Below are 13,706 nucleotides of genomic sequence, written 5' to 3' on the forward strand. Positions count from 1 at the left end.
CAAGAAAAGCACTACCCCCTCCAAGTTGTCCTTTTGGGCTGTTATTCTCTTCCCTCATCCCCTCTCCACTCAAAGGAGACACGCACTGAGTGGACCTTCAGAAACTCCCGGCCTGGGCAAAAGCAGCGTGCCCACAGAGGCATCAGCGTTTCCCGGCAGATTTAGGAAGAAGCAGCCTGGAGATCTGGGCAGAGAGAAGAGCATCCACTGACCTATGCAGTTTGGGGAAGTGGGAGTGGTAGCGCAGAGCGATTGGGGTAGGAGGGCATGCTGGAGGCAGCGCTTTCTGAGGAGATGGACTAAACTGCGTTCTCCTCCTTTAGCGAGATTCCCACTGGGAGGGAAGCGCTTTTCTAACTGCTGCTAAGCTCCTCGGATCTCAGACACCTGAATTCTCCCGCCCTTCCCTGGGACCCTTGCATTGAGTGATTATGCCTGGCTGTGAATGCGCGGCCAATGGCCTTCCGAATACACCCCAGGATGAGCGGTCAAGGGCAGAGATGTCTGGGAGAGAGTCTGTGCGTATGTGGAGGAGATGCTATGCGCAGAAACACATACGCGCGCGCATGCACACACACACACAAACACATACATTCATGCACGCACCAAGTCACGCGCTTACCCAAGTAGGGAATGCACCTACAAAGCACCTGATACTTTGTGATGTGAACAGAGCTCGAATGTCAAAACAGAAGCATATAGTCGCACTTTTCCTACTTGGACTGTATTTTGCAACTGGGGTTTGTTCGGTTCTTTTTTGGAGGAGGGAGGGAGACATTCGAGGTTCCATCCTGCTTGAGGATCAGTGTGAAAAGCTGCCTGTGTGTGTGTAGACGCTCTGGTGCATATGTATAATTAATTGCACGACTCCAAAGGTGCTTCTGTGGATGGCAAACTATAACTGAAGATATATTCTACTGGAAATTCATAGGAGAGGACTGGTGGTAGTGGTGGGGTTACTATAACCGTTTGTTCACCTTTATGCAGATGAACAAGCACACACATAAACACACAGATTTAGGTGATAAAGACAATTTCAACTACATCAAAAGTGAAGCAATGCTTCCTGGACCGCCAGATCTTGCCTTGGCCCCCTGAAGTCACAAATATATATTTTAGACTGATACTTAAATCCGAGGACTCCTTTAAAAACTCCCGCCCCTCCCCCGCTCACTTCCAAAGCCTCTTTATTCGTCTGCTTCACAGCATTAGCCTTCCCTCCTGGAGATGCTGGGAAAGCAGGTTAAGGATATGAGAATATGAGTGGTCTCCAGTGTTCCTCCTTTGAGTTTCCTCCTTGGCGCCCAAGCAATTTTGTTCTTTACCCAGCATTCCAGGGAGGACAGAAAGAACTGACTCTCTTATCTCTTATCAGCTAGTATGTAGATCAGTAGACTTTCATCTATTTGAAAATGCAGGACTCTTTTCAGCAGTGGACAATGGTCTTTTTTTTAAAAAATGATTAACATAATTAAATTTTTTCTTTAATAACCATGTTTTCCTAACTTTGGACTATTTAGCAAGGCAAAGCTTGAGCTGAAAATTAGCTGGATAATTTCGGAGAAAACAAATAACATGTCTTGTTGAGAGTGGAGTAAGGTTTCTTTTGGCCTGAGCTTCCTAGAAGGGCTCCCTAAAGCGATGGAAACAGCAGTCTTACTTTATTGTGGCTGGGAAAATATAGCCGTGGATTTTGAACTTCAATAAAATGTATTCTGAAGCAATCCTCTGGACTAAATCGCTCTTCTTCAGTGGAAAGGGGCAGAAATATGCACAAAAGCAAAAAAGATTCAAAGGAAAGAGTGAAGATAGGAGATGAGGGAAAAAAAGAAGGAAAAAAGTTTTCTTGAGTGCAGAGGTCTTTTTACAGTGTGCACCACCACTCACAACCTTCCACCTCCCTCTCCCCCGCCCCCCGTGCATCTCGCAGAACAGATTTGGCTCATATTTCAGCTTGTCTCTGCCAGTCTTCTCCCGTCCCTCGAGCTCAAATTCATTCCTACGGTCAGTTCTGTCCTCTCCTTGTAATTGCATTCGAACCTGGGGAAATAATTGCATTAGAGTAGATTACTTATAATAGACAGTTATCCATCTTTTCCGATTTGACAGAAGTTTATTAAATACACAAACATAAAAGCACAATCCTGCGTAGCTGAGATCTAAAGAATGTCTTAAATAAGAAAATGAAAATAATACATTTGAAATGTAACAGGGAAAGTCTAGTCTTATCTCAATAAACTTCAAGATCTACATCTAGGCTCCTAAAAATGTAGTCATATTCAGCTCTTCTGCAGCCGAACAAATAACTATAATGGCAATTGTCTAACTAGGAATTTGGAGACCCTTCCCCCCCCATTCCTCCTCCTCTCATCCCCACCCATCCATTTCCACCTCTTTTCTCAGTTCTTTGTAGATCTTTACTAAGTGTTCACCTGTCAAAACTACGGGGCAAGTTTATCTGGTGCTGCCTTTGGGTTTTAAGCATTCGTCAGTACACTGTAGATAAAGGAAGACCGGGACTAGTAGTGGAGAGTATGAAATGGAGAGGAGGGTGGAGCTGTGGAGTACTTGTCAACTTCCAAAGTTTGGGCAGGTAGCTGCATACGAGTTCTTAAAGCACATGCTAAAATCTACACACGCATACACTCCACTCTCTCACTCACACACGCTCTCCTTCTCTACTGAGAGTGCTACCTGCAGGTCGTTTTCCATTCGATCTAGTGTGAAACTCAGTGAGTCCGGTTGGCTCTGTTCCCCAGGGAGGGAGACTGTTGTGGGGACTCTCCCGACAGTTTCGGTACACCCTTGATCTAGCCCACAAAGTGATGGATTACTGTTCTTAAGCTCGGTGACTTCACTGAATTTCCTTAAGGGACTAGTGTGAACCTATCTAAAACGAGTTTCAGGCCGAAGTCACTGGCCACACGAAGAATGCTGGGGATACGGGTTTGAACAGCTGTCTTTGGAGAATATACCTGGGCAGATTAAACCAGCTTCAACTTCATTTCACGCTCAAGTTAAAGCACTCTCCCCTCGCATTGCTCTGAGGGGTGAAGGTGACTAGCTAGTTGTGTGTATGTACTGGGTGGTGGGAGAAAGGCTATGTCCAATTAATTTGAAAATTAGAAAACTAAATTAGAAATGCCTGAACATTCAGTCTGTCGAAAGTCAATCTTTGGCATTCATTTTCCTTGTCTAGAATTTTCTCGGTTTGCAACGGAAGGTAACTTCCAGAATTTCTTTTAGAAGGTTCTAATATGAAATTATTTATTAGATTTGTTCCTCTTAAAACAGAATATTTATTATCGCAAGTTTCTCCAAAATGTATGAACAAAACTCTCAGAAAGAAAAAGGAAAGATGAAAGAAAAAGAAGAAAGGAAGGGGGAATGGGAGGAAGGAAAGAAGAAAGAAAGCTTTTGCATAGTTTTTCTATGGCGTGGAGAAGTCTTTAAGGTGCCAAGATGCACTGTTTACATTTTTTGACGGGATGCTGGGGGAAATGGAGATGATCCCCCTCCCCTCCTTTCCCTCCCTCTCTCTCTCTCTCTCTCTCTCTCTCTCTCTCTCTCTCTCTCTCTCTCTCTCTCTCTCTCTCTCTCTCTCTCTCTCTCTCTTAAGCCTAGTAAAAGCATTTTGTTTTTATTTGCAACAAAAGAAACCCCGCCCTCACTCCACCTTCCTTCTACCCCCACCCCCAACCCCCAGGAGTCAAATACTCTGTGTGGTGGAGTTACCTTGAGGCTGAGGAGGCAAGAGCATCTTAGAGTCCTTTGAAAGGGACCTTAGAGTAGCTCCATAGTCAAATATCCGATTCTTTTCCAGACCATTTCTATTTGAAAGGGCAAAAAAAGATATGGGGCCGGGGGAACAAAACATAACAAAACATCAATAAACGATTGTGGTAAAGTGAACGAATGGATGGTTTCAGACATTTAAACACGTGTCTGCAGATTTAAAAAACAAAAACACCCTTAACCCCAATAAATTGTTTAATGCAAATTCACAAAAGAAATGCTTTCTAAGGGAAAGGGGGAAATTTAAGAGATTACCTTGCATGGAGTAGCCTGTTCTTTTTGTTGTAGTTTTCTGATTTTCATTTCTCTGGCTTCAAAGTAGAAATACCAATGGAAGTGTCAGAAGCAAAGCAGCCTGTTTTCTATCCGCTATATCAGGGCGCCTCTGGTTCGTAATATTTTGCTTGTGTTGTCTTTTCTTCACATATAGAAAAAAATCAAACAAAAATAGATAAAAAAAACAAAGGAGAAAAATTCCCAGTTCAATTGTGAGCTGATTTTGTTGCCACAATAAGGAGCAGACGGTCTTAAAAGCTATTTGAGATGACAATGGTTAGTGATCCCATTCTTCCCACCATAATCTTCAAGTGGTTTAAGATTAATGATAGGAAGTGTTTTAGTAAACGCTTCCAAAGACCGTCGCCAAGATAATTTACTTAAAATGTTGACCAGGCTGTTAAGTGTCTATTGAAAAAATAAATTAAAAACCAAACGGAATTCTGTCGAATATAGTGAGCACCGGACATTTTCCCAATCTAAGGGACATTCATTTCAAGGGTTCCCAGTCGGAAATATTATTTGTGCTTTGATCATTTTATTTGCAATTGAAATCAGCACTCTTGCCCATCCCAGTCGCCACCACCACTCTTAAAAGACTGGGGCATTTATGAGTACCTTCCTCCTCACCTCACCCTCAAATTGGGGTTTCTGCAAAGAACTGTTAGGTTGAAAGGCAGCAATCTCTCTCTCAGTTCAGTGTTTATACTTTTGGAGATGCATGAACTGTAGGTACTGAAGCTGAGAGTGCTTCCCGAAATCCTGGGGGGGAAATCACCGTTGAGACAACAAATATTGAACTTTCCTTCAGTTAACACGATGAGCCTAGAGGCTTTCAGGACTTTATTTTTGTATTTAATACGAGTTTGTCTTTTGTTTCATGTACTTGCTTTGCAAGCTGGGCTACACGCTTCCTCGAGTCTCAGTCCCTTTTCTTGGTCTGGCAGTTCTCTTCTATATTAAGAGTAGGTAAAATGATAGAAGAAAGAAGAGAAGGAGAAGAGAATTTAGACAAGTATGGGCTTGTTATATCGGAAGGAATGAAAATAAAGAGATGCACTTACTTCTCCATTACCCTGTGCCCCTCCACCCCTCCGTCCTCTTCTCCCACTCTCAGTTTCATCGCAAGATTTTTTTCACTAACTTTCTGGGATGCTTAGTGAATAAAATGCATTACAGATTTACAAAGTGCACTTGAGCGGCTAGCTAGCTGAAGATATTTGTTTTGAAAATCAGAGTAGATCTGTGTCTCAGATCCTTTCCTTCTAAGAGAGGGGCGATTTAGCAGGTGAGGCACGTTAGGTGCTTTGCAATAGGTCAGTCTGATCACTGCAATTTTTCAGGTATTTTTCTGAATACATTCGTGTTATTTAATTGTTATAAATTGGGGTGAATGCAAATTAGAAAGCTGAGGAATCACTTCTGTTCCCTGGAAAGGGTAGGGAGGAAATAAGCATACTGAATTTTTAAATGATCTGCATCTCCCTTCAATGGACTTTAGCAACAATCATGAGGGAAAGTGCTGGAGACATTTTCGGCTAATTTTGTGTGTCCCAATAAAAATTTCAGTTCCTGTACTGAGGTGAGTAGCTTAAAACTGCCCTAGAAAAACACATGTATTCACATGAAAATTAAGAGGGAACACTGAAGTAAGTTTTCAAGGAATTCTCTCTTTGGAAATGGAAATATCTCTCTGTTAAATGAAAGGGTTTGTTTTTTTTTTCGGTGCAGGGAAGAACCCTCCTCTCCAAGCACTCCCAGTTATAAAACGGAACATATTGTTAGGAGGTTTCATTTTACAATGATAGAAAATATTATTTTATATAGATTCTATGCTCTCCTGTGACATATACCTGAAATAAATATAGTAATAATATTGGTTCTAACTGCCTTGAAATGTGAGTTTCTGAATCTACAGCTTGGCAGCTCAAAGATTTAAAAAACAACAACAACAAACAACTCACACTACAATAGAAATGAACAGAGTAAAGAGATTTAGAAAAAGAGTCTGTTTTCTAAATAGTTGATAGTTTAGTCCCTAGAGACCAAGGAAAGGTGGGTCTCTCTCTCTCTCTCTCTCTCTCTCTCTCTCTCTCTCTCTCTCTCTCTCTCTCTCTCTCTCTCTCTCTCATCATTTATTCATTTAAATGTCCAGCCTTGACAAGGATATTCCCCTGCTGTGGGGCTCTGCCGAGGGATGGGGATGGGGATGGGGGTGGGGGGCGGGTAAAGCAGTCCGGAGGGTGGTGGCAATGGAAAAGCAAGATAAAAAAAAATACAATTCAGTCTGTAACCATCTGACTCTCGGCTTCTGCTTCGAGTAACAGCAGGGGGCGCTCTGATGTTGTCTCTCGACAAGAGAGCCAAGCCAGCTGAGATAATACATACAGGCTTTTCAATTCACGCAGCTGATTTTAAAAAATAAAAAATAAAATGCAGCTCCTAAACCTTCAGCAGCTATCCCACTTGGGTTATTTACACTTCGTCTAAAATGTCTTACTTTACTGTCCTTACCTACTCACCGGGCATTTATAGCCTATTCTCCTCTTACAAACCTCTTTCAATCTACATATATGCAGTATATGCATAATCTGTCTCCCTTGCCCTGTAATGTACATTAATGCAACTTATTAAATACAACGATGAATAGTCAACATTTTTTTCGCCTGTTAGTTCCGCTGATCCAAGCAGGATTTATTTGCAGATCTAACGTCCTGAAGCCATAATGCGTGATTTCTTTTCCTTAAATAAAATTGGTCAAATGTTGACAACCTTTAAGCCAATCTAACACTCAAGATTAGTGATGGGAAACTAATGAGAAAATATCAGATCGTCGGGCCTGGGGGCTGCCAATTAAATCTTAGCTGATTGAAAAATAAAAGCAGAATTGGGGTGGGAGCAGCTCTAGGCTTAACTTAAACTTCTATTTTAAGTTGAACATTCCCCCCCCTCGCCCCCCATAACCTATGCTGCCTCCCATAACAAACCCCGCCACTCACACTCTTCCCCACCCCCACTCCAATCCTAAAAGCCAAACGTTATTTCTCTGGATATTTCAAGAGATCCAATCAGGATGATCACTTCTTGCACGGTAAATATTAGGCCTTTAAGCAACGTGATTTAACTAATTAGAAAATTTACATCATTAAGTCTCGGGGAGAGAAAAAAGAGAAACAAATCTGTCAGTCATTTTAAAGGAGACAGGCACTATTGAAGTGTGAAGAAATCGGCTCTAATTCAAAAAGGCAATCGGGCAGAAAAAGCCCTCAACATTACCCTGCTAGTTATTAATCAGAAAGGACTCCCTCTCTCCCTGTTTCCTTCCAGTCCCCTACCTCCCCAGCACGGAGTTTAAGTTCAGTTTTTCTGCCAGTTCTCCATGTCATAATAATGACGAGGATTTGTCTATTCAGAGATTGAAATTTGAAAATGTTTCTAGGTGAGGAAAACAGAATCTGCGGTGGGCAATCTCAAAATCACCTCTTTTCCAGACAAATAAACCTGATGTAATGAACACAACATTCTCTCCAACCCCCCCTCCCCTTCCCTTTCCATTAAGTTCCTATTTTGAAACCTGCTTGGTGAGAACTAGATGGTCTTTGTGTTCTCCTCCCCTCCTCCTCCTTCCTTGCACCCCCTTCCCCCAACCCAGAAACTTGGTTTGAAAGCAAAAAAAGAAAAAAGAAAGAAAGAAAGAAAAGTACAAATACATTAACAAAGCCCCAGTTCAGATTTTTTTTTTAAGGAAAAAAAAAAGTCTAGGGTTGAGGCTTATACACCTAGGCATCAAGAGGTGGGGGGCTGGTAAAGGTGAGTCAAAAAAGGAAAGATGAACTATTAGTTTTTTCCCACCTATATATACTATCCAGTGTATTGTGTGATTAGAGAGAGAGGGTGAAAGGCGGGTGGAGAGGCAATTACTTTAAAATGCATTGTGAGCCAATGCGCCTTTTTCTCTTCGCTCTTTTCTCTTCCACGGACTAGTTTAGAAATAACAGCATTCAAATGCCTCCTCCCCAGAACCCCTAGTTAGGCCTTTGCCCCCCTCCCCCTCCTCAGGACTTTACACATGCACCCTTCCCTCGAACTCCTTTCATCCCAAGCAAGCTGAAAGTTGGTATCAACCAAGTTGGAAGGAAAACCGCGGGCACATCCTCCAGGATACCAAGGACCTTTCGGGCAACTGCGAAGATTCCCCTTTGGACCTTAAGCTCAGGAAATTGAATGGCGAGCCTTAATTGATTGAATTTTTTTTATATGTTAAAAGGGGTCCCAAAGCTTTCCTCACTGTTTCTGTTTTCTCCCGCTCAATGTATGTGGCTTCCACGTGTGATCTAAAGATTTGATTTAACTTTGACTCCCCACCTTGCTCTTACTCAGCTTTTCACTAGACTGTTTACTAGCAAGTCCCTAATCTGGCGTCTGAACAGATTTGTACACTTACGTAGGTAAGGCACATGATTGCCCATGATGTCCAATCATTTAGTGCCAGCTTAGAATTGTACGGGAGTTTCCTGGGGTTTTGCTTTGGGCTCGATAGGTGAGATCAGAAGAAGTAAACTATTAACACAACTACAATTAATTTTCGGGATGGGTGCTCCTAGTCAGTGGCACATGTGGAACTAGAAGCACATCTGTAAACACTGCACACTACGCCGGACTCCTGGAGACTATTCCCGCAAGAGCTCAACGCTTACACAATGTAACAGACTAAGTTCGCCACACAGTTTCGAATTCATGTGGGGGTTGGGGGCGAGAGAAAGCAAAGAGCAAAAAGACCCGGTGAGGCTGTTTGGAAAACTCTAGGGTACTCCTCAATGAAACCATTTTCTGGTCGTCGTCAAAGCAGATGGAGTCCAATGCTCTGCCCTCTGAGAAAAAGTGGACTGAAATGGACACTTTGTCACTTTCAGGAGGCGGGACCAGGAGAGGTGGAAACATACAAGACAATGGCCTTTGGCAATGGAAAGATCTCTTGGCGAGGCTCACCACTCACCCCCCCCCCCCCCCCACCTTTGTTGCCTTGGTTTGGTTTGAAACCATCTACTTTTCTGAGAATGACTGGGGGAGAGGAACAGAAGGGGAGGGGGGAGGGAACGACTAAAATCAGCCTCCTCCAGGATCTACTTCAACCGGAGGATTATAATAAAATTTATAGCGCCTTTAACAACTCACAAAATAAAGCATTAAAATTCCCTTTAATTGAGAAAAATATTGATTTTTTTAACTCTAGAAGAAGCGAAATCGTAATTTAACTGCAAACTTTTAGGAGAAAGATTATGGGTGTAACTGCAGTTATATTTATGAATATGCCCTTTATATGGATGCAGCATCCCATCTTTAATTGAGCTACTTTATGAAGTGATAAAAACAAAAGAAAATCTGACAGAGAAATGGTTTGAAAAGAGGACCCGAAGTAATTTTCTTTTTCAGGTATTTGTGAAACATCTAAGCAGCAGTATTACTTTTCTGAAACGGGGAAAAGCTCCCCCCCCCTCAAAAAAAAAAAGGAAAAAAGAAGGTATGAAGAGATGAAAAGAATAGAAAATCACAGACCTGTATAAAAGCAACTCAATTGCAAATCCGTTGATAGACTTTACCAGGGAAAGAATGGAACCAACCCATTGAGAGAAACATGGTCAGGAGCAAAATTGCAAACTCCCTTTAATGTAACTGGCCTGGTTCTATTTTCTTACTCTTCTGGGTTTGGGGGGAGGGAGGAATTCATTGGTGGATGGGGGAGTAAGGAAGAAATCAGGCTTTCTGTGTTATTTCTGTATCGGTTTTTGGTATTATGAAGGAGTAAAGAAGTTTTTGTTTGGTGGTTTTTTCATTGATCAGTCACTCCGAGCTAATGTAATTATCCTCATCAATAGGAGGCTGCAGAGAGAATCATTATGTGGGTGACATTGATAAATGATCACCCAAGAACGGCCCTCTCTTGGGCAACCCCCACATCTGACCCTCCCACATACACAATGTAGTCATAGAAACACCTTGAGAGCCTCTAACACTGCTGGAAAGGGGCAAGAGAGGGAAAAAGAAAAAAAAGGGGGTGGGGGGGAGAATGAGGCGAGAACGGATCCAAAGCAATGCTAACAACAAAAACACCCAAAAGAAGGAGAAAGAAAAGAAACCGCATAGCCACCACCAACCCCTCTCCTAGTTTCCTACAACAAAGTGAATATTCGCCCTGCAGACTGATACATTCCTCCACACCTTTTTACATTTGCGACCTCAATACCAACAACATCTGATGTTTGCTGAGACACATATTCAAATAGGTTTTTCCCATGGAGTTAAATAATTAGGTTAGGTAAACTGTAGGAATTATTTCTCGCGCTGGATTCACTGAGAAAGCTGCGAGAAGATGAAAAGCTCTTAGTTTAAAGAGACTAAAAACAAACAAAAACAAAAATAAAACCAAACACATAAACAAAAAATAGCAGCACATTGGAGCAGGGTTGTTCAACCTCGAGTTTCCCCTGTTATAAACTGGATGAGCCCCTCATTTTGCTTTAGCGTCTAGATCTCAGTAGCTCTAATTATGATATAATGGATTTCAAGATTATTCCTCTGTCACTGGAGAGGGGTGGTGGTGATCCCTACCAAGGCTCTTTTTCCTCTTTCGATTACTTTATTTAAGTAAATAAAAAAGTATTGAGACTAGTAATTGATTTATAATGACCCATAAATCGATGTATGAAAGCAGGAGTTGGGGGTGGGTTGAAGGCGGATTCGAGGCGAGGAGGCAAAGGGGGTGTGGATGCTGTTTATTTATTTTATTTCTAAAGCTTCAACTAAAGTAGCTTTGACACTGTTGGGGCTGAAGGGGAGGAGCTGTTCGGCTGCGCCGGATCATCCATCATCGCTGTCACTGAGAGTCTGCCCCGAGGAGCCGTAGACGCAATCTCCCTTCTGTCTCTACACCGAAACTATTAATATTAAAATCTCCCTTCAAACACTTCCCCAACAGTCTCTACTCTCATCATAGTCTTCCCGGCCTTCCCAATCAGATCCATATTTCACTTCAGCTGCAACTTATCCTCTACCCTAGCATAAACCGAATGGAACAAGACTGAACAAAATGCGATGTTTGTTTACTATTGGGATTGTTTTTGTTAAGACTGCCCCTATCTTCGCGTTTAAGGCGAGATCACCCCCCCCCCTCCGCTCCTAAATACCCCTTTTTGTGTGGGAGTGCAGGAAAGAGGGGGAATGGGGGTGGGGAGGAGCTGGAGTGTACATCTCGCCAATCTGAAATAGCCACCTCAAATAAATAGTAAATGGAAAATATTAATCATCTTGTTCTCCTCCTCCATGATCCGCCACCACCACCCCCGCCCCCCCCCCACCCCCCCGCTCTTTTCTTAGAGAGATACATCTGTATCAGGCTTGGGAAGGAATTGCTGCTTGAAAGCTCTGGTCATTCCAGAAATCTAAACACACACATACACAGAGGCTCATCTTATACCCAGGAATCTTTAAGCAGAAGACCTTATACTCTATCAAATTCTTGAGCTGTAAGCTTAATAGGTAACTTGTGGAGGACACTACTCCATCCCCTTTGAAAAGAGGTTCAGGAGTCTGACAGCTGCTAGAGATATTTGCCACATTTCTCCTCCCAAATCTGCTCTGGGTTAGCATGACAAGGAAGCCTACCTCATGAATCTCTCTTACAAGCAGAACTTCTACGATGAGAAAAAGAGGCATGGGGGGAAGGGAAGAAAAGACTGGATAGACAGATAGACCGACAAGAGGGGGGAAGGATGAGAGAGAGAGAGAGAGAGAGAGAGAGAAGGGCAAGAAGAAAGAGAAACATAAAAACAGAGACAGAAATTGTCTTTTTCCCTCTGTATTATGGGGGGCTTTTTTTTGCCCAATGTGCCCAATTTGCAACTCTCAGAATTTCTTAAAGAAATGGAAGCCTTAGGAATTTTTTCCTTCTGTTTTTTCACATAAACAAAGTGTTTTTATATTACTCTTGTTTTTGAGAACATAAGCAATTTTATTCAGACTACAGTATTTCCTTTAACACTATATCGCTGTCAAAACACCATTCCCAGTTTCTTTGCTTTTGACAGCTGAGTATTTCTTAAATACACCCAAATCAGAACACTCCATACTAAATAGTAAACCTCAAATAGGAGCAAGTGCTTTATAAGGTGGTACAAAAAATCATGACATCAAGTCAATCCTAGATAATCAGGCAAACACCCTGCCTTGATATGACTGAATTATTTCTATTTGCCCATAATGGAAGGGTAGAAATCTTGGCATAAAGAGGTCATTTTCTTAGCTAAGAAAAACAATACACTTGTTCTAATTATTGCTCATCTCTTAATATTCACATGTGTTAAAGTGAGAATGATAGGATCTGGTTTTTTTGCATATTTTTGGAGAATATAAGTCCAGAGATAATTTCATTTATCAAAGTAAAAGTAGAGAACTCAGACTTCAAAATGTAAATAAATGTCTTCATAACAATCTCATAAAAATGTTCTCTAAATGTCATTCAATTATGAAATAAGTCCTCCAGCATTTATCTCATTGAATGGAAGAACTTTAACAAGTAAATATTATAGGTCATATAGAGTATATAGAAAAATATATAGTGTAAAACACCTATTCCTTTCATTTTAAGTCCAAGACTCTCTCTTCAAATATAAAAGTGAGCCTAGTGGCCTACTGATTAACAAAATGTTGATAAAATTTCTCATGAACAAATAAAAAACAAATTACTTTTTCTTCTTTTAGATATGTAAAATATACATGCATATGTGCATATATAGTGCGTATGTCATGGGGGAGGGGGGAAGACCTAAAGGCACACAAAGAGACAGATAGAAAATGGAGAAGGTAGCACAGTGAAACAGAAGCCAGGAAGACCTGGGATTCAGTCACCATTCTGACACAAACCAGGGCTTTGTGACTCTGAGCAAATCACTTAACCTTTCAGTTCACTAGTCAACTCTCTAAGTCTATAGAAGTTTCAGAGAAGGTATTTCCCTGCCTTGCTAGAGGGAGTTTCCTTATCAAGAAATTCCCTATACTATTGCAATCACAGGTCCAGTCCCCCCCCCACCCCCATCCCTGTCACTCATTTAACAACAACACCCCATCTCCTTAGAATGGGACAACTGGAGGAATCTCAACCACATTTTGCTTGACTTTCAAGTCCAGGTTTGCATCAACAATGAATTGTTCCTTTATCACTCTGAAAAACATGTATCAGTGGATATGGTATTGTATATAAAGATAACATTTGGGGAAAGAGTCAGTTAATAACTTCATAGTATAAACTTTCTGACTAAATTTTTTTTCACATTTTTTCTTGTGAGAGTTTGTTTTATAGGGTCATGGCTATAGAGCTGGTGTAAGTATACTAGCTTTATTTTACTGATGAGGCAACTGAGGCCCAGAGAGCTAAGGGACTTGGAGGTAGTGACAAAATTGGTATTTGAAGCCCAATTGTCTGCCTCCAAATCCATTCTTCACTTTATTTAGTATAGATTGTATTTCCAATGTGGACATATTAATGGCACTGACTTCTAGTCAATGTTACATGGCTTCTTTTTGGGTAGATAGTAGAAGGGGAGTTCAGAAGGTTTTTTTTTTAACTGAAAAACAAAACA

At 41.5% G+C, this 13,706-nt stretch overlaps 1 long non-coding RNA gene across 3 annotated transcripts; it reads right to left on the bottom strand.

Annotated features, from left to right (window-relative positions):
• Positions 1–708: 708 nt before the first annotated feature.
• Positions 709–9,739, bottom strand: LOC103096082 (uncharacterized). Of its 3 annotated transcripts, XR_460871.3 has the most exons (5): positions 9,628–9,739; positions 4,702–5,025; positions 4,051–4,213; positions 3,736–3,830; positions 709–2,040 (listed from the first exon to the last, which is right to left on the bottom strand). It is a non-coding gene; the product is annotated as an uncharacterized LOC103096082 (long non-coding RNA). The 3 variants fall into 3 exon arrangements; XR_460872.3 differs by lacking the exon at positions 4,702–5,025 and having other exon boundaries at positions 9,628–9,723; XR_460870.3 differs by lacking the exons at positions 4,702–5,025; positions 9,628–9,739 and having other exon boundaries at positions 4,051–4,630.
• Positions 9,740–13,706: the final 3,967 nt, after the last annotated feature.

The sequence above is a fragment of the Monodelphis domestica genome, chromosome 1 (assembly GCF_027887165.1).
Source record: "Monodelphis domestica isolate mMonDom1 chromosome 1, mMonDom1.pri, whole genome shotgun sequence".
NCBI lineage: Eukaryota > Metazoa > Chordata > Mammalia > Didelphimorphia > Didelphidae > Monodelphis > Monodelphis domestica.